General features: G+C 38.6%; 1 protein-coding gene across 2 annotated transcripts in view; it reads left to right on the plus strand.

Moving 5' to 3' along the window:
* The window catches only part of UOX (urate oxidase), a 105,775-nt gene that overhangs the window by 34,507 nt on the left and 47,236 nt on the right, over window positions 1–24,032 (plus strand). The gene's annotated exons all lie outside the window — the stretch shown is intronic.

Genomic DNA, 24,032 nt, shown 5'->3' on the forward strand with positions numbered 1-24,032 from the left:
TAAGGGTCCTGAAAACTATTCCAAGAGCCTGCACACAAGCTAAGTTTTCTCTTATTACAGCATTACACTCTTAAAAATATTTAGCAAAAATAGAGACTTGTGAAAATGTTCTCCTTTCCAGCGACTGTGGTGAGAAAGCACTTCCCTGTGAGCCTACAAAGACAAAATGTTTCTTATTCTCACTTCAGCTTTTGACCAGCAAAATCTAGTTGAATTTCCCTTTATATCACAGTCTCTGTCCCTGGAGGAATCTGAGCCCATTTTCATGACTTTAATGGAAGTGGAGGGAGGATTGACACAAGGCTGATAGTGGTGATCATACTTTGGATAGGACCATGTTAGAGAATAGATTGTTTTATTTCTTGGCTCACAGGACAATTTAGGACAGAGAGAAGCTAATCAGGAAGCTTGATGTTGGCAACTTAATTTAGTTTAGACTTCTGATTTAAAAATAAAGCCCCATGTTTAATGCTGAGGAAGAAGGAGGGGAGCAAATAGAAGTCTTCTTTGTTTTTATTGCTGGTAACTTGATTTTGCCATCATGTTGGACACATCCTTCTGGGGAAGCAGTGGGGTATAGAGGAAAGCACAGGAGCTTTCAAGTCCTTCATTCATTTTTTTTGTTGTTGTTGTTATTACTTTATGCTTTCTCCTCCCTCCCTCCATCCTTTCCGTCCTTCTTTCTTGACAATATTTTTAGGCTCCTAAAATGTGCTTGGCGTTGTTAGCTGCTAGGGTCACAACACTAAATTACACAGTATGGTGCTTTTGGCCTGGGGGGTATTCCTTTTTCATCTTTGCCCTTTATGAACTGAGCAACCTAGGGAAAGTCACTTAATTTCTCTGAGCTTCAGTTTCACCTTTTGTAAAATAAGAGTAAGAGCAGCTCCTCATAGAGTAGCAACAATTCAATAATTAAATGAGAAAAGGTGCAAATTACCTTCACAGAGTGCCTAGCACAGAGTAGGGGCTTAAAAGATGGAAGTCTATTATAGATTCCCATATTTATAGTCATTATAACCTGATATTTAGGTTCATCTTCCCACATTCTATGAGGAATTATCTGAGGGTTTTGACATCTGGCTCTTAATTTTATTCTGCCTCAGACTACAATTCATAGGCCAACAATCACTCCATCTCAGAGATCCTGAATTCTCAAAACCCTTTCCATGCTTCAGTTTCTGTCCTTCAACTTCTCCAAGTTCACTCTCCCACTCAATGGGATTTTCAGTCCCTTTGGCATCTGTGGTCTCTGGTCCTCAGCTACTCAAACCATCACCCTTCCACATTCCACTCCATCCCTTCTCTCCACACCAACTTTATTTCCCTTCATGTTCCTCCCATGCACCACAGCCAAATGTTCACTGCCACTGTCTCACAGGACCTTACTCATTGCATTGGCCATGGCAATCTTTCATTCTGTATCAGCCCAATTACTTGTTTTTTATTCTCATGCCTTTGGCTTACCTGTCGTTGCTGGAGAAAACCACTCAACCATGATGACATTCATTTGCTTAAGTTTGTATTTCTAGTCTTACTGCCCAGAGTCTTACAAATCTTTCGAAGGTTTGATTTTCTTTTCCTCCAGTGGAACTGCTGTAGTATAAAAATGTAATGCCACATCTCAGTGCTGTCCTCCTGAAGTCACCATCTTCCACCACCATTCAAAAATCATCTGTACATCCTTTCATAACTGTCCAGCTGTTCAAGAAGAACATGTCTGCTTACTCTTTTCCAAGACTCCACCTATGGTCTTGATCCTTAACCTCTCAACTTCTCTTGAACCTTCTGAACCAGTCATTTCTTCTCTTATCTGTCTCTCCCTCTTCATTGCCTCTTTCATTCTCTTTCTTTCTCCCATTCCTCTGTTATAAGCAGCTAGTGATTTTTACTAATCACTAGTTAATATTATAAGCAATTTCCTACCACTGTACTTTTCAAAAAGTCAAATCGAACCCAGAGTTTAAGTCTTCAGGGTGAGAAAGATCTTAATCCCAGTTTCACCCTGAACTGAAGAGATGAAACAAAGAAATAGCCCTAAGCAGTGAGAAACCTAGCACCTAGTCAAAGTTGGCCTTCTGCCACATCATATATAGCAGGGAAAGGAAATTTCCAGTTTCATTTAAATAAGTTTCTAATGTACTTGGAATACAATTTTGCAGGTAAAGTCTAAAACTATTTACTAAAGATGTCTAATGGCCTTATTTTGTTTGTGTGTTTCATTTTAAATGGAAAAAAAAAAAAAATTCCTGGGCTTCTTCGTCAGCAGAGGGAGCACTACTACTTTACTCTGGGAAGATTTTTCACCAAGGCAACGACTATCATATGGACCACATCCTAGCAACGAGGAGGGAAAAAATGATACGATTGATAAATTTGCTCTCTTGTGGTTGCAGTTCTTAAAAATAGCTTTTTTTGCCTTTGTAATTCAATAGTGTGTGCTTAGGAAAGTGTCATGTGCTGTCTTTTCATCTCCTCTGTCTTCACTTAATGCCACATTCTAATTAGAGAAGTGTTTATTTAATCCAGGCGACAGGGTTTAAAATGGGTCATGGAGGCTAGGGTGACAGCAGCTCGTTGGTCTTTAGACAGTGGCTATGTGACACAAAACAAAGACACTGATTTGCCCATTTTATTTGAACCGGTCAATTCAGAGAAAGAAATTGGTCACACCAGATTTTTGTCTACAACGACCTTTCCTTTGAGTGAACTGATTCAAGGATATTGAAATGAGGACATGGTGTCCTTCTCAGACTCAGCTGGAGTGCAGCCTATCAGCAAGGTTGGCAACACTGTGAAAAAAAAGTCAGGAGACCTGGCTCTCCTCTGGGTTCTGTGCTGTGATCTTGGACAAAATATTTAACTTCACTCTTTGTACCATGACTTCTTTTATTAACATTACCTATTTTATAAAGAGGAAATAATAGATTTGAAAATATCTTGAAAGATCAGGAAATTTTTATATAATAATTCACCCGAAGACTTTTTGACACGTACATCTGTTTGGATATAGGCTGTAAATACATACATAGTGCATATATTATCCCATGTGTGTGTGTATATATATGTGTGTGTTTATGTATATAGCTAAGTAGATATATCTACATAAGATATATATGAAATGTATACATATACACAAAAATATATTTTAAACATATATATAAACAAATATATATGAAAAATATACACATGTAGGAGGTAAAGAAGTAAAGATAATTCTTTCTGAAAGTAGTATACTGTTTATAGTGATTATTCCACTCACCCAGAATAATAGTAGCTTACAGGCAGAAATAATAAAAAATCTAGGACTCTGTTGATAATCATTTACTTCCTAAAATTCTTATTTGGTGAGGAGAAGTTTGAATCTGTTATTTCCCACGCACATTTTATAAGGAAAGAATAAGAGATGACATTTTAATTAAAGCTTATAACATACACCTATCCTTATCTAATAATATACCTGGTTAGACAGTTTACCAGTTCACTTTTCCCTTGTCTCATTTACCCTGAATAGAAGCATAGCATCAAAATATTTTTGGAAGCATTTTGAGAGAAAGAAATGATTAAAAAATATATGTGGTTCCTAATAAAGAGAAATTTAGTTTCGTATGATAAAAAGTGTGAATTAATTTATTCACTTACTTTCTAAAATGGCTGACTTTTTTTTCAGTAAATCTTTCTCTTTTTCCAAACGACAACAAATAATTTAACATGTGACATTAGGATTGTTGCTTTTTTAATTTTTTATTTATTTTCTTTTTTGTCTTTCTGTCTTCTAGGGCTGCACCCACGGCATGTGGAGGTTCCCAGGCTAGGGGTCGAATTGGCCTACACCAGAGCCACAGCAACACGGGATCCAAGCCGCGTCTGCAGCCTACACCACAGCTCTTCGCAACGCTAGGTCCTTAACCCACTGAGCAAGGCCAGGGATCGAACACGAAACCTCATGGTTCCTAGTCGAATTCGTTAACCACTGAGCCATTATGGGAATTCCAATTGTTGCTTTTTTAAAGTAGTGAATTTTAAAGTAGCAAATGGAATAGCTTTTATTTTTACTAATATATCACTCCATTTTATTTATTTGTTTATTTATTTATTTGTCTTTTTAGGGCCACACCCATGGCATATGGAAGTTCCCAGGCTAGGGGTCAAATCTGAGCTATAGCTGCCGGCCTACACCACAACCACAGCAAGATGGGATCTGAGCCACGTCTGTGACCTACACCACAGCTCACGGCAATGCCCGATCCTTAACCCATTGAGTGAGGCCAGGGATCAAACGTGTGTCCTCATGGTTTCTAGTCAGTTTCATTTCTGCTGAGCCATGACTGGAACTCCCCTCAATTTTAAAATGCAATTTGGTCTCTTTGATCTGTGATTGGTTAACTCAGCAGTTCAGAGTGAGGTGCTAATGAAGTTAAAGTAATAAATTCAATTCCTGTGAGGGTTAGGTTTACACATTACCATGGTCACAGACACAATCTGAATTAGTCAGATTACATCCCTAATCTGAATTAGTCATTCATTTTACAAATAATTATTGCTGTCCAGAGCTGAGACCAGACGATGAAATGTCACCTATGTAAGACAAATTTATCTTCATCAATAAGAAGCAACAAACTAAAGTCCTTTACCCTACTTTTTTTTTCATTTTTAAAGCTTTATTAAAGTGTAGTTGATTTACAGTGTTGTGATAATTGTGCTGTACAACAAAAGGATTCTGTTATACATGTACACACATTCATTGTCTTTCAGATTCTGTTCCCACATAGGTTATCACAGAATATTGAGTAGAGTTCTCTGTGCTATACAGGAGGTCCCCATTGGCCTCCATATACCTCAGTGTGCATATACCCATAATATTCCATTGAATTGGTATGACACGTTTCATTTATCTAATCATTAGTTGATTGCCATTTGGGTTGCTTCCACTTTTTTTTTTATCATTTATTTATATCTGTACTTTTTTCTACTGTACAACATGGTGACCCAGTTACACAGACTGTATACATTCTTTTTTCTCACATTACGTGTTCCATCATGAGTGACTAGACAGAGTTCCCAGTGCTACACAGCAGGATCCCATTGCTAATCCATCCCGAAGGCAACATTCTGCATCTGTTTACCCCAAGCTTCCAGTCCCTCCCACTCCTTCCCCTTCCCCCTTGGCAACCACAAGTCTATTCTCCAAGTCCATGATTTTCTTTTCTGTGGAAAGGTTACTTTGTGCCATATATTAGATTCCAGATGTAAGTGATATCATATGGTATTTGTCTTTCTCTTTCTGGCTTACTTCACTCAGTACGAGAGTCTCTAGTTCCATCCATGTTGCTGCAAATGGCATTGTATTGTTCTTTTTTATGGCCAAGTTGTATTCCACTGTGGAGAAAGGGGAACCTTCTTGCACTGTTGGTGGGAATGTAAGCTGGTACAACCACTATGGAGAATAGTATGGAGATATCTTAGAAAACTATACATAGAACTACCATATGACCCAGCAATCCCACTCTTGGGCATATATCTGGACAGAACTCTAAAAAGACACATGCACTCACATGTTCATTGCAGCACTATTCACAATAGCCAAGACATGGAATCAACCCAAATATCCACTGATAGATGATTGGATTAGGAAGATGTAGTATATATACACAATGGAATACTACTTGGCCTTACCCTACTTCTAAGTGTTTTCCAGAGCATCTTGGGACAACCCCTTCACAATTATGTTTTATATTTATATAGTGCTTAGGAAAGGTTATATATCAAAGAATGCCAGGTATTTTAGTTGAACCCTATAGGAAAACTGATATACCAAATAAAAAGTGGAAGTGCAGTGAAAAATATCCTGGACTAGGAACCAGATGTGCTGTGTTTTCATCTCAGCTCTTCCATTTACCACCTTTGAGCACTTGGACAAGTCGCTTAGCATTTTCCAGCCTCAATTTTCTCATGGGAGAAGGGCAAGATATTCCTATTTCCCATCTTATTGTATGTGTTAAATAAGATACTGTGTGTATAAGGTACTTAGCATAAAGCTTGGCACAGAGTAAGTACTCAATAAACAGTAGCAGTCTTAATTATTATAACTCCTACCAAAAAGGCATTGTAAGAATTAAATGAATATATTTGTGCATGGTGTGAGGGTGTGTTCTAGTTTCATTGATTTGCATGCAGCTGTTCATGTTTCTCAGCAATACTTGCTGAAAAAACTGTCTTTTTCCCATTTTACGTTCTTGCCTCCTTTGTCAAAGATTAATTAACCATAGGTGTCTGGGTTTATTTCTGGAATCTATATTCTGTTCCATTGGTCTGTATGTCTGTTTTGGTGCCAGTATCACACTGTCTTGATGACTGTGGCTTTGTAATATTGCCTGAAGTCTGGGAGAGTTATGCCTCCTGCTTGGTTTTTGTTCCTCAGAATTACTTTGGCAATTCTGGGTCTTTTGTGGTTCCATATAAATTTTTGGATTGTTTCTTCCAGTTCTATGAAAAATGTCATGGGTCATTTGATAGGGATTGCATTGAATCTGTAGATTGCTTTGGGTAGTATGGCCATTTTTACAATATTGATTTTTCCAATTCATGAACATGAAATATCTTTCCATTTCTTTACATCTTCTTTAATTTCCTTGATTAATATTTTATAGTTCTTGGCATATAAGTCTTTTACCTTCTTGGTCAGGTGTATTCCCAGGTATTTGACTTTTGGGGTGCAGTTTTAAAAGGTATTGTATTTTTGTATTCCTTTTCTAATATTTCATTGTTAGTATACAGAAATGTGACTAATTTCTGAATGTTAATCTTATATCCTGCTATTTTGATGAATTTGTTGATCAGTTCAAGTAATTTTGGGGTTGAGTCCTTAGGGTTTTCTATATATAATGTCGTGTGTCATCTGCATACTGTGACAGTTTTACCTCTTCTCTTCCTATTTGGATGCCTTTTATTTCTTTTGTTTGTCTGATTGCTATGGCTAGGACTTCCAGGACTATGTTGAATAACAGTGGTAAGAGTGGGGGGCTTCCTTGTCTTGTTCCAGATTTTAGTGGCAAGGCTTTTAGCTTTTCTCCATTGAGTATTATATTTGCTGTGGGTTTGTCATAAATGGCTTTGATTATGTTAAGGTTTATTCCCTCTATACCCACTTTGGTAAGAGTTTTGATCATGAATGGATGTTGGACTTTGTCAAATGCTTTTTCTGCATGTATTGAGATGCTCATGTGGTTTTTGACTTTTGTTAATGTGGTGTATGATGTTGATTGATTTGCAAAAATTAAACTCAAAATGGCTTAAAGACTTAAATATAAGATAAGACACCATCAAACTCCTGGAAGAGAACATAGGCAAAACATTCTCTGACATCAACCTTACAAATGTTTTCTCAGGTCAGTCTCCCAAAGCAACAGTAATAAAAGCAAAAATAAAGCAATGGGTCCTAATCAAACTGACAAGTTTTGCACAGCAAAGGAAACCAAAAAGAAAAGGAAAAGACAACTAACAGAATGAGAGAAAATAGTTTCAAATGATGCAACTGACAGGGGCTTAATCTCTAAAATATCCAAGCAACTTATACAACTCAAAGGCAAAAAGGCCAACAACCCAATGGAAAGATGGGCAAAAGACCTGAGGAGACATTTCTCCAAGGAAGATACACAGATGGCCAACAAGCACATGAAAAAACGCTTAACATCCCTGATTATTAGAGAAATGCAAATCAAAACTACTGTGAGATACCACCTCACACCAGTCAGAATAGCCATCATTCATAAGTCCACAAATAGCAAGTGCTGGAGCGGGTGGTGGAGAAAAGGGAACCCTCCCGCACTGTTGATGGGAATGTAAGCTGGTACAACCACTATGGAGAACAGTATGGAGGTACCTTAGAAAACTATACATAGAACTACCATATGACCCAGCAACCCCACTCTTGGGCATATATCTGGACAAAACTTTCCTTAAAAAGGACACATGCACCTGCATGTTCACTGCAGCACACTTTGCAAGAGCCAAGATACGGAAACAACCCAAATGTCCATTGACAGATGATTGGATTAGGAAGATGTGGTATATATACACAATGGAATCCTACTCAGCCATTAAAAAGAACCAAATAATGCCATTTGCAGCAACATGGATGGAACTAGAGACTCTCGTACTGAGTGAAGTAAGTCAGAAAGAGAAAGACAAATACCATATGATATCACTTATACCTGGAATCTAATATACGGCACAAAGGAACCTTTCCACAGAAAAGAAAATCATGGACTTGGAGAACAGACTTGTGGTTGCCAAGGGGGAGGGGGAGGGAGTGGGGTGGATTGGGAGCTTGGGATTAATAGATGCAAACTATTGCTTTTGGAATGGATTAGCAATGAGATCCTGCTGTGTAGCACTGGGAACTATGTCTAGCCACTTATGATAGAGCGTGACAGTGTGAGAAAATAGAATGTATGTATATATGTGTAAATGGGTCGCCATGCTGTACAGTAGAAAAAAATCGTATTGGGGAAATAACAATATAAAAAAGAAAGATTAATAAGTAGGCTAAAGGGTGCTGCTGCCATTATTTGCAGAGCAAATAGGTGTTCATGAGAGCAAGGTTTGGAGGTTTAAATTCCAGTTCTGCTGCTTTCCATGCAGCCTCAGGCAATTTATTTAAGCCTTCAAAGTCTTGACTGCCTCATCTGTGAAATGGAGAAAATTAAGAAAAATAATATACATAAAGTTCTTACACAATGTAAGCCTCAGTATTTATTGTATCTCTTAGGGCAGTGTTAGCTAAATAAAAGTGTTCTGATCAGGGTTACTAGGCTGCATTGCTTGAAGCGAACGTGGTGCTTTGGTACAAAGCAGGACTTTGCATCTGCATATTAGGCAGGCAGGTGTTCAATAAATATTTAATAATTTGTTTTGGCTTTAAGGGAAGTACTTTGTGTACCTGACACCTAAACTAGGATCTCTCATAACCTTTGTAGGTAAAGAAGCCACCAGCTTCCTAGGTCTGCGGCATCCTAACTTAATCCCAAGATCCTATCTATTTTATTTACCAGTTTCTTCATTTCCTGTAGTTTCAGAATGGTTCCAGTGGTTTGTCAGCAGAGCTGTCCATGGAAGGCAGTCTTCCTGATGTCTTTGAACTGTTAAGCTACACTTTGTCTAATTATCACTTTATGGTTCGGAAGTATTTCAAACAGAATTGAAGGAAATGACTATCCTATACAATAAATTATATCAATGTCATATAGCTACGACTTTCTCAAAAGAGGGCTTTCTCCCTTTTTTTCACTGTGGGTGAGAAGACTGTTATAACTCCTAGAGGCTACTGATTCATGAAGAGGTTAGGGTGCTCCCTACTTTGGGGGCAGGTTGGGTTGAGTGGCTCCAGGTCAGCTAAATGACTAGACTGTAGATGGGTGGGTGGGTGGAAGAGTCAGAGGGCAAAGCAGGAAAATGGAAATCCTAACCTTTGGTGCATATGTTATGAGGGAGAAATACATAAATCAATTTGGAAATAATTTTATCTCATAGATTAATTTTTTACATTTATTTCCTTTTTTTTTTTCTTTTTAGGGCCACACCCAAGGCATATGGAAGTTCCCAGGCTAGGGGTCAAATTGGAGCTGTAGCAGCCAGCCTACGCCACAGCCAGAGCAATGCAGGATCTGAGCCACATCTGTGACCTACACCACAGCTCACGGCACTGCCGGATCCTTAACCCACTGAGCAAGGCCAGGAATGGAATCCGAAACCTCATGGTTACTAGTCAGATTCATTTCCACTGCACTGCCATGGGAACTCCCTATTTCCTTTTTTTAAAACATAGTTTTAAAATTGCTTTTACATTTTAAAATGCCTTTATTTCTTTATTAAAAAAAGATGTGTATGTCCACTGGAGAATATTATACAGATAAGCAAAAATAAGAAAATTCAAAGTACTTCTGCAAAAAAGCAGATCAGTGGTTCCTGGGGTGGAGGGTGGGGGGAAGCAGAATTAACTAAAAGGGACATGGAGAGACTTTTTGTGGTAGTAGTGATTACAAAAGCTTATACAACATCAAAATTCATTGAACTGTGTACTCAACATAAGCGTGTTTTATTCTATGCAAATTATTCCTCTACAAAGCCAATCAATACTTTACAAAGTACTTTCATCATTACCCAGACAAAATTACTGTTAATATCCTTATATGCATTTTTCAAATGATTTTCTATGTATCTATAAATACACATATTTATTTGTTGACACAAAAAAGGTGATTTTTTTTTTTTGCTTTTTACCAATTTCATTTTTTTTTTTTTTTGGTCTTTTTGCCATTTCTAAGGGCCACTCCCACGGCATATGGAGGTTCCCAGGCTAGGGGTCTAATCGGAGCTGCAGCTGCCGGCCTACACCACAGCCACAGCAATGCAGGATCCAAGCCATGTCTGCAACCCACACCACAGCTCACGGCAATGCTGGATCCTCAACCCACTGAGCAAGGCCAGGGATCAAACCCTCAACTCCATGGTTCCTAGTCAGATTTGTTAACCACTGAGCCACGAACGGGAACTCCTACCAATTTCAATTTTTTATTCTCTTACTTGGAAGTAGATTTTACCACCATAAATAATTGTTCCCAAAAAGCTTATTACATACTGCCCAAAGGGGGGAAAAATGCTTTGGGGAAAGAGAAACAGGAAGCTATTTTGAATTTTATAGCCTCCAGAATCTCATTATTGACAATTTAACAATCAGTATACACCTAATCGGCAGAGTCTTGCTGTATAAACATCGGATGGCAATATTTGCCATTGGTAGTGTAATGGCAGCTGACTGACTGCTGAGAAACCCGCTGGCAGTGCCTGCCAACACCCCTGACTACGTCACATCTGCCTCTCCAAATATGAGTCCATCCATGTGTTTGTGCCTAATGTACAGCTACACAGTCCTCTGTTTCTGGAGATTTACTAGACATTTTATAGGAGAGAACAACAGAAAATCCTGACCACTTCTTCCATAGGCAAAGCTATCATTTTCCAAAGGTAATTGTATGGGAGGCAAAAAAAGTTTTGCTACCCTCTTCGAGCTTCCAGCTGGGCCTAAGAATTAAACTGACAGAAGACAGACTTAACAGGAGAAAATCATAAAAGTTTTATTTAATATAAGTTTTACATGACACAGGGGCTCCTTTATAAGGAAATGAAGACCCAGAAATGTGGCAAAACCAAAATGCTTTCACACTAGGTTGAACAACTAGAGGAAATTGTAGAAAGGTTACTAAAAAATTGGGGGTGGGGGGATGGCTCAAGGAAGAAAATTCAAGTCATTTTAAGAAGGTCCTTTTGTATAGATTCTCTCACCCTCAACTCCCCACTTTGTTGATAAGCATGTTTCTTTCCTCCTGGTATAGGGAAGACATCTTTCACAGGGAAGTTTTATCTCTTGCTTTTAGGAAGAAAAGGGAGGTCAGAGCATCCTTCTTGTACTGTTTTTCAAGTGCCTTTGGTTTAAAATAATCCAAAGTGGCATATTTTGGGATGACCTTCTGGTTTCCTTCAAAATTCTGAACGCTCAAGAGCCAACTCTCTCTTATCTATCTGCCACCTTAGGAATGGGGAAGGAGCCAGAAGAATTCATGTCAAAACCATCCCTGCAGTTAATATAGATGTCGGTGCATAGGCCTGACTGCAGGGGAAGCAGCACCAATTACCACCTGGCTTCTGCCTCTACTCTGTGGATTCCTGTGTATGTAGGTGGGCTACTCAGCCAGAGAGAAAGAGGCATATCTCCTTCCAGGAAGACTAGACATAGATTCCAATTATATGCTACTCTGTCTCTGGGATAGCTGGTCCCTACATAACAGGAAAGGAAGCTCTTAAAATCCAGGCACTTTTACCATGGACAAAATCACCTGGCCCCATTGACAGAAAAATAAAAACAGAAATAAAACACTGGTCAGATTTCATGACTCACTTACAGCAGTACCAAATGCAAATGAGAACTTAGAGCCTCTTTTTTTTTTTTTTTTTTTTTTTCTTTTCTTTCTTCTTTTTGCTTTTTAGGGCCATACCTACAGCAAATGGAAGTTCCCAGGCTGGTAGAATCAGAGCTACAGTTGGCCGGCCTATGTCAGCCACAGCAACCAGATCCAAGCCACATCTTCAAGCTACACTGCAGCTCATGGCAATGCCAGATCCTTAACCCACTGAGCAGGGCCAGGGATCAAATCTGCATCCTCATGGATACTAGTCAGGTTCATTTCCACTGAGCCTTGATGGGAACTCCTACTCAGAGCCTCTTGATAACTCAGGTGTATACACCTACAGGAGAAAGAAGAGTGCCTGGTGACCAAGGAGAGGCTGAGCCAAGCTGGAGCGCTTCATTGTTGTGTCTCTATATCCAAGAAGTCAAACTTCCAACTCCCTCAGCTCCCATCTGAAGCCCAGGTAGGGTCCTGAAGCCCTGAGTTCCTTTGGGCCAGGGCTCCACGCAAAAGGCACCTCAGTGGCTGAACAAGCTGTCCCCATGTCTGTGTCTGCACTTTGGGGATAGCTGAAGCCACTCTCAGGCCCTCACTCAGCAGGTGTGTACAGAGTGAGGGCAACAGATGAGAAGCAGGGAATCAGGGCACACTGAAACAGCAGAGAAGTGACAAATGACAAGGGGGGGAAACAGAAGAATGGTAAATGCACAGCTCTCTGGAGCCATTTCGCATTGGGCTAAGAGCCCTGAGGACCTCAAGTGTTCCTGAGGACAGGGCAATATTGCAGCATTGGACAGTGATTGATGTTCAAAGAGAATCATCAAGAAAAGGTCAAATTATGTTCAGAACATTTTGTTTAAGAAGGCAAAACAAAGCATTTTGGAAAAATCACTTTCCAAAATAAAGTTTTAAAGTTAGCATTTAAGTTTCGGTTAATATTACATTATGTTATATCATATTATGTTGGATGTTAATAGCATCTCCTCTAAAAATACTAGGTATATTCCATACTACTATATTAAAAATCCTATCCAGAGATAATTGATTTTTATCTATACAGTCTTACTGATATAACTAACTAAACAAATAAATAAACAAACATTATATACCTATTTTTTAAATCAAATCCCATTATCTTCCTATTTCTCTAGGACCTGATGCCATTATTTATCTCCTACCACATTTTCAGCCCCTTGTTCTCTACTAGATCCATCTCTTCAGCATCTGTGCATGTTTAAGTCTCTCCCATCTTGAAAACAAAGCAAACAAAGTCTGCCTAGGTCCTACAGCACCTCACCCTCTCCCAGCACTGACCAGGACAATTTTTCTTGATTGAGGACACTCCCCTCGAAACCATAGATAAATCATAAGTAACTGTTACCCTGTATTGGAATTGACTTATTTGTTAGTCTCCACTTTATGCTCCGAATGATTCTACAGTTCTTGACTGCTAATTTAAACATCTAGATCATTGATGGGCCTATTTCTATTATCTGCCTTTTCTCCTGATTATTGGGCACATGTTATTGCCTGTCTACTAATTTTATATTGTATGTCAGGCACTGGAAATAAAAATATCATAAAGATTCCAAGTGCTACCTTCTACCAGAGAGGACTCACCCTTTCCTCTGTTGGGCATAGAGGGTAATTAATTACAAGAGAAACTGAGATGCACTGGGCCTGGACCATAGTTTTATTAAGACTTGCTCTACCTCTGATCTGCCCTTGTTCCCACTGTATGATTCTCATGGGCTTCTGATTGTAAGCCTCAGGGTCCTCACTCAGTAATAAACTGAGGGGGATCCAACTGCCCTTCAGAAATTCCAGCCAGCTCTTCAGCCTCCTGTCTCCCATAGTTTAAATATCTGGGCAATGTCTTGAAGAGATATTGGAGGTATTCTGAAACAAAGTCCTTCGCAGAGGGCCCTGTTTCCTAAGCATTTCAAGAATCAGGGAAGTAGATTTCACTCCGTCTTTCAGAATCTTTTGCTCTGTAGCTTCCTGTTCAGTACCAGAATTCAGCATATGTGTAATGGGGAAAACCTGCTATGTATTTGAGTCTCCCCTTCCTATGTGTCACATCAACCCACTATGATTGCTAAGAACTTTACTGGTTTTTCTTCGCCCCAGCAGAGGTTCTCAGCCTAAACAAACCCCTCAACCCACACTCAGAATCAGCAAATGCCTTATAGGACAAATATCATATGTCAACTCATTTGGAAAGGATTCTACCCTCTCTGGGATTTTGGTTCATCTAATCCTTATTGCTTCTATAGCAACTCAATTTATTTAAAATACAATTTCATCATTTATCCAGGTTACCCTAGTTGTACTGGTACAAGCATTAGCCTGCCATGGCCTATCCAGGAGAGAAAGTCCTACATAGGACTTGTTGATACCTATCCTAGTATTTTGTGCGTAACACACAAATGAATTTTTAATTAATGAACAAAGAAGTCATTTAGCTTTTCTTAGCATTATTTCCTCTTAGTGAGATACAGTAGTACTTCACATGAATTTAATGCTTAATGGTATATAAAATATTTTCAATTCAAGAAAGGATGTGGTCCATATTCCATATTCATGTAATTCTTTTTTTTTTTTCATTTTTTAAATTGTTATTTCCCCAATACGATTTTTTTCTACTGTACAGCATGGCGACCCATTTACACATATATACATACATTCTATTTTCTCACACTGTCATGCTCTATCATAAGTGGCTAGACATAGTTCCCAGTGCTACACAGCAGGATCTCATTGCTAATCCATTCCAAAAGCAATAGTTTGCATCTATTAATCCCAAGCTCCCAATCCACCCCACTCCCTCCCCCTCCCCCTTGGCAACCACAAGTCTGTTCTCCAAGTCCATGATTTTCTTTTCTGTGGAAAGGTTCCTTTGTGCCGTATATTAGATTCCAGGTATAAGTGATATCATATGGTATTTGTCTTTCTCTTTCTGACTTACTTCACTCAGTACGAGAGTCTCTAGTTCCATCCATGTTGCTGCAAATGGCATTATTTGGTTCTTTTTAATGGCTGAGTAGGATTCCATTGTGTATATATACCACATCTTCCTAATCCAATCATCTGTCAATGGACATTTGGGTTGTTTCCGTATCTTGGCTCTTGCAAAGTGTGCTGCAGTGAACATGCAGGTGCATGTGTCCTTTTTAAGGAAAGTTTTGTCCAGATATATGCCCAAGAGTGGGGTTGCTGGGTCATATGGTAGTTCTATGTATAGTTTTCTAAGGTACCTCCATACTGTTCTCCATAGTGGTTGTACCAGCTTACATTCCCATCAACAGTGCGGGAGGGTTCCCTTTTCTCCACCACCCGCTCCAGCACTTGCTATTTGTGGACTTATGAATGATGGCTATTCTGACTGGTGTGAGGTGGTATCTCACAGTAGTTTTGATTTGCATTTCTCTAATAATCAGGGATGTTAAGCGTTTTTTCATGTGCTTGTTGGCCATCTGTGTATCTTCCTTGGAGAAATGTCTCCTCAGGTCTTTTGCCCATCTTTCCATTGGGTTGTTGGCCTTTTTGCTGTTGAGTTGTATAAGTTGCTTGGATATTTTAGAGATTAAGCCCCTGTCAGTTGCATCATTTGAAACTATTTTCTCCCATTCTGTTAGTTGTCTTTTCCTTTTCTTTTTGGTTTCCTTTGCTGTGCAAAAGCTTGTCAGTTTGATTAGGTCCCATTGGTTTATTAATCTTGAATTGAAAGCATTTGCAAAGAATTCTCATGAATATTTGTAAGGCTTTTGCCTGCACCTTCTCTTCTCAGAGAATGTTTCTTTCACTCATTTCCTCTTGATTCCTCAAGTGTGAGATAAAGTAAAAAATGACTGGCTTTAATTTATTTATCTGTTTGTTACTGAGAAAACACTATCGCCATGGAGAAAGGGAACAATTGAAATAAATGACATTCTCAGTTCTTTTCCTCTGTTTACACCAATCTGTTAGATTGATTTCTTCACAGAATGCAATAGTTGTTAGAATGTGGTGCAGACAGAAATTGCTTTTCTCTCAATCTCTGAATTAAGATTAACTAATACAGTTAATATTTATTGTTGTTCTGATAGTTTTAAATGGAAGGTGGGGAAATTATGTGTACTAAGCACTAAGTGTTTTATAGAAATTATCTTACTCCTGCTATTAGCATGCTTGTTTTTCATTTTAGAAAGCTGAAGGTCACACAGCTGGTAATTGCTCAAGATCAACAGAGCAAGCTTTCAAATTCCAACTGTGTGATTCTAGAACTGTTGCATTGTACTATGCCTCTTCGCAAACTCAAGTGGGCTCTCATACAGAATTCATTCAAGTAATTCTAATATGTTTGACAATTTCCTTCACAGAGGTTTGCAAAAATGGGGGAGGGGAGACAACAAAAACTAAGCTACATTAGAAATAAGTGAATCAAATGGAAAGAGAAGAAAAGAGACCAGTTATCAAGGAAGAAGAGTTCGGGGCATGAGGGAATCTTGATCTCTAAGCAGCGCTGCCTAAGGCAGGGAGTTGTGTTGATGTTTTAAAGAAGATTTGGCAGAGAGTTATATGGCATGAGCTACTGCCTGTTGAGTGATGAAACACTTTAATTGTTTGGCTGGTGTATGGCTTCTAAAAGTCTTTTGTAAATAGATGTGTCAGAAAGAGTGGGAGGAATGAGACTAAAGGGATGGGTTTTTAAAGTGATTAATCAGAAAGGACTATATTCATTTGAATGTATAAGTGTTGGCAAGACGGTTAAGAAATCACTTTAATTCCTTTATCGTTCTGCCTCACAGAGGCCTGATCACATAAGGTTATAACAAGTGGTCTGAATGGAGCATGATTCTAATAAGGTCACAGTCATATAAGTCAGAGGTACTGTTTACAATAGAGGGCATATTTTCCACCTAACCATGCTTATCCAGCCACCTGAAGGATACTGGTGACAAAGGATTCTGGGTGAGAGAATATGTGAAATTCATTGCCATTCTTATATAAAGGCTTCTTGATATCTTGCCAGTGTTCAATAATAAGATCTGTTTATGATATTTAAATAAATATTTACTGAGCATCTGCTATATGTTGGTTTTCATTATGGAAATAACTATAGTTATTATTAATCTAGGCATGAAATCCTGGCAACTTTTTAAAGAACATGTCTCTCACATTGATATTTTCCTGTTTCACTTGTTACTCTCTTAGGTTAAGACCTTATATCTCACACCTGGATTATTATTAGAGCCTCCTAAAGTGGAATAGAATAGCAAAGAATAAACTGTGTTATACTTAAAGGGACATTGTTTAATTAAAATCAATTGCAAGGCCCATATTCTTATTTCTTTTAAAAATTTTTTACATTATAGTTGATTTACACTGTTCTGTCAATTTCTGCTGTACAGCAGAGTGACCCAGTCATACATCTATATACATTATCTTTCTCATGTATCTTTCATCATGTTCCATTGCAAGTTATTGGACACAGTTCCCTGTGCTATACACCAGGACCTCATTGTATATCCATTCTAAATATAACAGTTTGCATCTATTAACCCTGAACTCCCAGTCCCTCCCAGTCCTTCCCCCCTCCCCTTGGCAAGCACAAGTCTGCTGTCCATGTCTGTGAATCTGTTTATGTTCTGTAGAAAGGTTCACCTGTGCCATATTTTAGATTTCCACATGTAAGTTATATCATATGATATTTATCTTTCTCTTTCTGACTTACCTCACTTAGTATGAGAATCTCTATATGCTGCACATGGTATTATTTTGTTCTTTTTCATGGCTGAGTAGTATTCCATTGCATATATGTACCATACCTTAATCCATTCATCTGTTGATGGACATTTATTCCATGCCTTGGCTATTGTGAATAGTGCTGCAATGAACATAGGGGTTTGTGTATCTTTTTGAATGTAAGTTTTGTCTGGATATAAGCCCTGGAGTGGGATTGTTGGACCATGTGGTTAACTCCAGAGACTAACTTCTCTTAAATTATTGCCTTCATCCTGGTGCTCATCTATCTTTTCAAGACTACCCAGGGTTTCCTCATTGGGTTTAATTCATAGTTTGGCTTTAAGGTCCCATCTTACACTGTGGTCCTACTCTGCTGGTCCAGTTTCATTTCTCCCAAGTTCCCAAATCACATCCTCTCCTTTAGATGAGACTAACTCCTTACAGTTGTTTCCTCCTCATATGGTACTCAGGTCTGCATCCAAGACTGTGCTCATGCTATTCTTTTCTCCTAGAATATCTGTCCTTCCATTCCAGCTGTCTAAATTCCACCTATCGGAGTTCCCGTCATGGCGCAGTGGTTAACGAATCCGACTAGGAACTATGAGGTTGCGGGTTCGATCCCTGCCCTTGCTCAGTGGGTCAAGGTTCCGGCGTTGCCGTGAGCTGTGGTGTAGGTCGCAGATGCGAATCGGATCCTGCGTTGCTATGGCTCTGGAGTAGGCTGGCGGCTACAGCTCTGATTTGACCCCTTGCCCGGGAACCTCCATATGCCGTGGGAGCGGCCCAAGAAATGCCAAAAAGACAAAAAAAATAAAAAATAAAAAAATAAAATAAAATAAAATATTAAAAAATAAATAAATAAATAAATAAATTCCACCTATCTCTACCTCTTCAATGAAGATTTCTTGGCTGTTCCAGTCTTCATTTATCATCCCTCTCTGAACTGATAGTGAAATGATAATGCATCCCATAAATTCATACTTAATTATAATCCTTGAAAAGGACTTTCAGATCATCTAGTTATACTTCTCAATCTACATGTGAATCACCTCTATCACAGCCTTCCCAACTGGCTTTTGCTCTTTACTCAAACACATATCTCGTTACATCTTGCCATCTTTATGTTCATTGATTTATTCAACTGATATTCACTGAGCACCCAATGTTGAGGGATTGCACAAGGAACTTGTTTGACAGTTGAACAAGATGCAAAAATCCATGTACCATCATGAAGATAATATTGTAAAGTGATAAATGCTAAAATAAAATAGAGTGTTGCATTAGAGAGTGACTGGAAATGCTAACTTAGATAGGGTGACCAGAAAATTCCTTTTCCCTTAATGCTGAGGGCCATGGGGATGAGAAGAGACCAGCCATGTGTATATCTGGAGAAAAGATAGCAGAACCAGCACCTGCATGACTTTGAGGTGGGGTTGAATTTGGTGATTTTGAGGAATAGGAAGAATGGCAATATGTGAAGTGTATTGAGTTGAACAGAGGCTGGAAAGGAAGCACTGGGTAGATTATGTAGAGCTCACTGGTATGGCAAAGATTTAGACAACATAGTTTGTACTTTTTTTTTTTTTTTTTTTTTTTTTGGCTGCAAACACAACCTGTGAAAGTTCCTGGGCCAGGGATCAAACCTACACCACAGCAGAGACCCAAGCCACTGCAGTAACAACAACAGCTCCTTAACTCACTATAACACAAGAGAACTCCAATTTGTACTCAATTTGAGCTGAGTGTGTTCACTCTATTTTCCTTCTTTTCTTTTCTTTTTAGGGCTGTACCTGCAGCATATGGAGGTTCCCAGGCTAGGGGTCAAATTGGAGCTGTAGCTGCTGGCCCACACCACAACCATAGCAACGGGATCTGAGTCACATCTGTGACCTACATCACAGCTCACAGCAACGCCAGATCCTTAACCTACTGAGTGAGGCCAGGGTTCGAACCTGCATCCTCATGGATGCTGGTCAGATTAGTTAACCTCTGAGCCATGACAGGAACTCCTGTTCACTCTATTTTCTTTTTTTTTTTTTTCTTTTTTTTTAATTTTAATTTTTATTTTTTTTTAATTTTCCCACTGTACAGCAAGGGGGTCAGGTCATCCTTAGATGTATACATTGCAGTTACAGTTTTTTCCCCCACCCTTTCACTCTATTTTCTATTCCTTTATTCTACCTCTGCCTCTGGATGTCATGTAGAACAAGGAGGGTCTTGTGGACCCTCCTCCTTAGAATAGTCTTTTATATATTTGAAGATATGTATCCTGTCCCCAGTGAACCTTTTTTGTAATAGATGTTTCCGTTTCTTTCTACTGTTCCCTATTCTCTCTCAGAAGCGATCTTTATTCTGGCCAATTTCTTCCATATATCCTCCACTCTTTCTACGTTCCTCCTAAAGATGTTACCTAGGCCACTAACATAAGATAGAGTATGCTTATTTCCTTACTCTTTCATATTAGAACATATATGTTCTATCCATAGATCTCAGTATTTTATCTTCTTTTTTTCTCTTTTTTTTCCAGCTGGTCACACTGTTTAGTCATACCGAGTTTTCTGCCAAAATCCCTGAATCATTTTCTACATCATCTACTATTAAATTATATTTCCCTTCAACCTATACTTCTATGATGGCCATTGGCAGGTTTTGTTGTTGTTGATTTTGGATTCAAGGGAAGATCCTTATGTTTATCTTTATTATATTTAGTATTTTTTAATTTAATATATTATACCAGCCTTTCAAGATTCCTTGGGAAGAAATTTCATCATCTGCTAGGTCTACTTTATTTTATCTGCTTGTCATATACAAATTTAATAAATGTATTTTCTGGATACTCACCAAAGTAATCTAAAAATGTTTATGGAATAAGGCTAAGGACAGACTCAAGTATAAGATCTTTAAGGGCAGAGACTATCTGTCTTGTTCATTGAGTTCCTTTTGCCCATCACAGTGTCCAGTACAGAGTACATTTGATGGATTAAATTAGAAAAAGTGCTCAGGCTCTTTGGTATGATACCAAGAACCTCCTTTTACATTGGCACAAATCCACCTTGACCATCCTTTGAATAATGTATAAATTCTTTGGACTGTATTCACATTCACCCAATATTATCATCTTGACCATGGGGTATCAAGAGAGACCTTTGTTGTTACTGCCCAAAGATTCTCTACCTACTAGAATTTTATGACCCATCAGATCATAAAACTCTTGTTCTACTTGAACAAGAGTTATGATCTCATAACTCTTGTCCAAGTAGAACTAAGGCAGTCAGGGATGCCTGACTCATAGGAAACCTGGTTTGCCTCTGACACTCATGGTCATTTTCTAAGTGTTTACAGTTTGGGCCTTTAAAGGGTCATTCTAGAGATTACATTTGAGATCATACCTTCCTTTCAGTTTTGGAAATGAAGATGATCCTGGTCTGTCTTCCATGTTTCCTCAAAGATCTCTGGTCTTGCAGTAATTTTTGCTGTTGTTTATTGGGCCTGGAAACATAAACTCATTGTAGAGAGCTGTGTTCTCTCTTAAAATTGCTTTGTAGAAGACTTGATTTAGTTATCCCTGACCATTTTACCCCTACCTTCTCAGTTTGAATACCATTTGTCTTCACTGAAAAGACAAATAAAATAGACAAAGGGGTTTTTTTTTGCATTTATTAACTTTTATGTTCTAATGTAATACTGATGCAATATAAGTATAAAACATTTTTTTGTTAAATTTAGCTTTTTCTTTTTCTTCTTTTTTTCTTTTTTTTTTTTTTGGCCACACATTGTGGCCACAAGGGAACTTCCAGTCTTAACCTCTTTTGCAACAAGTAGCCATTACTGTTTCATGTAAATCTGCATATGGATTGGTGCAATTCTTTTTTTTCTTCCTTGTTCATTGCCCTTTTTCTCCTATGTTTTGTATGAACCTGTTGAGAAAGCTAATTGTATAATTACACTGCTTTCTCTCTTTCTTCCTGATAGAGAAATCACATAGTCAGAGTATAGGTCTTTTGTCTCTTTAGGTAGGTTTATTCCTAGGTATTTTATTCTTTTTGAAGCAGTGGTAAATGGGACTATTTCCCTAATTTCTTTTTCTGATCTTTCATTGTTGGTATATAGAAATGCAGTCATTTTCTGTGTATTAATTTTGTATCCTGTGTGCACCTTTCAAGAGTGGAATCTCTGTTTCCCCAGTCCTGTGGTGAGCCTGTGCACAAGCTCTGCTGGCCCTCAATGCTCTGGGGACTCCTCCTCCCAATGCCAGATTCCCAGGCATGGGGACCTGATGTGGGGCTCAGAACTCTCATTACCATGGGTGAGTCTTTGTGATATAGTTACTTTCCAGTCTGTGGGCCGCCAACCTGGCAAGAATGGGGTAGCTTATAGTGAGATCACCCCTCCTACTGTCTCAATGTGTCTTCTCTGTCTTTTGGAGTAGAATATCTTTTTTGGTAGTTTCCAGCCTATTTCGTTGAAGGTTGTTCAGCAGTTGGTTGTAATTTTGTTGTTTTCATGAGAGAAGTTAAGCTCCAGTCCTTCCACTCCACCATCCTAATCTCCCTGATCTTCTTCATTTTTAAAGTCAGAATTTCTTACTTTTATTTATTTATTTATTTATTTAGTCTTTTGTCTTTTTAGGGGTGCACCTGTGGCATATGGAGGTTCCCAGGCTCAGGGTCCAATCGGAGCTGTTGCTACTGGCCTATGTCAGAGCCACAGCAATGCCAGATCCGAGCTGCATCTGTGACGTACACCACAGCTCACAATGACGCCAGATCCTTAACCCACTGAGCAAGGCCAGGGATCGAACCTGCCACCTCATGGTTCCTAGTTGGATTCATTTCCACTGCGCCGCAACAGGAACTCCAGAATTTCTTACTTTTAAATTTGTGTTATCTGATTTATTGGAATTATTTATTCTTAGATGCTCTCTGCAAGGCTAAAATGTATTTTTTCAAAACTGTATTTTCAAGCATGTAAGCTACTTTGTCTTGCTCCTGATAGGAAGACAAACAGCTTTTTCTCTATTTCCACTGAACCAGTGCCATTATGTCTCATGAATTTTGGTTGATTAAGACATCAAGATATGTATTATCCCATATCAGATAATTTTTAAAAACTTTTCTCTTGAAAAAGAAGTTAAGAGAATAGTCTTAGTTCTTACTGTTGTGCAATGGGTTAAGACTCTGACTGCAGTGGCTCAGGTTGCTCTGGAGGCTGGGTTCAATCTCAGGCGTGGGTTTGGTCTCCAGCCCATTACAGTGGGTAGAGGATTCAGCTTTGCTGCAGCTGCGGTCTAGTTCACTGCTGGAGCTCGGATTCAACCCCTGTCCCAGCAACTTCCATATGCCATGGGTGCAGCCATTAAAAAAATAAGAGAGCAAGCATAGACTTAGAGGTCAGATAGACCTCTGTAACACTGGACAGGTTATTGAAACTCTGTAGACCTAAGTCTCCTTGTCAGTAAAATAAGAATTATAACAGTTCCTGCTGTATAGCACTGTTGTGAAGATCAAGTAAGAAAATGTGGGTTGACTTTTCACTATGTAGTAAATGCTCAGTAGGTGCTAGCTTTAGTTATTTTTGTGATTACTTTTATTAGATTGTAAACTTCTTCAAATTAGGAGCCATAGTTCAAATTTTATGAAGCAATTAGTACTTACTACAAATTTACTATTATTCATTTTATAGTAGTTATATTTGGTGATAAGAATTCCAGGAAGTGAAATGTACTGGAATTTAGACTATTGAGAGTTGATTCCTGTTCCTTTATGTTACACTTCTTTATTTTCCCCAAGTTGGTGTGTTATTTCTTTTTCCTAATCTGACTTAATTTCTCCTTTTTGAAAAATATTACTCACTTATAAAATTTCTTTTGTCTTTTCTCACTATGAATGGTGGGATTCAGATTCACAGTCCACCAGTATCTTTAAGTGTTACCTATATCAGGCTCTGTGCTAGGTGCTTGAATATACCTAGATTATATCTCCATTTCAAGTGAATGGCCCAAGATCATACAATCAGTAAGTAGTAGCTGCAAAAATGACCATTAGACTTAACCATAAACCACTGAAAACAACTCTAAGAGAAATATGACTAAGTAGTTTGATATACAGACAGAAATGTTTTTTTTCGGAGTTCCCGTCATGGCTCAGTGATTAACGAACCTGGTTAGTATTCATGAGAATGTGATTTTGATCCCTGGCCTTGCTCAGTGGGTTAAGGATATGGCGTTGCCATGAGCTGTGGTGTACGTCACAGACGAGGCTCAGATCCCGCGATGCTGTGGCTGTGGCGTAGGCCAGCAGCTACAGGTCTGATTCAACCCCTAGCTTGGGAACCTCCATA

Source organism: Sus scrofa, chromosome 6, assembly GCF_054392235.1.
Source record: "Sus scrofa isolate SSC_HxYL_T2T_F1_AM1 chromosome 6, Sscrofa_HxYL_maternal_Yorkshire_Landrace_v2.0, whole genome shotgun sequence".
Classification (NCBI taxonomy): Eukaryota; Metazoa; Chordata; class Mammalia; order Artiodactyla; family Suidae; genus Sus; species Sus scrofa.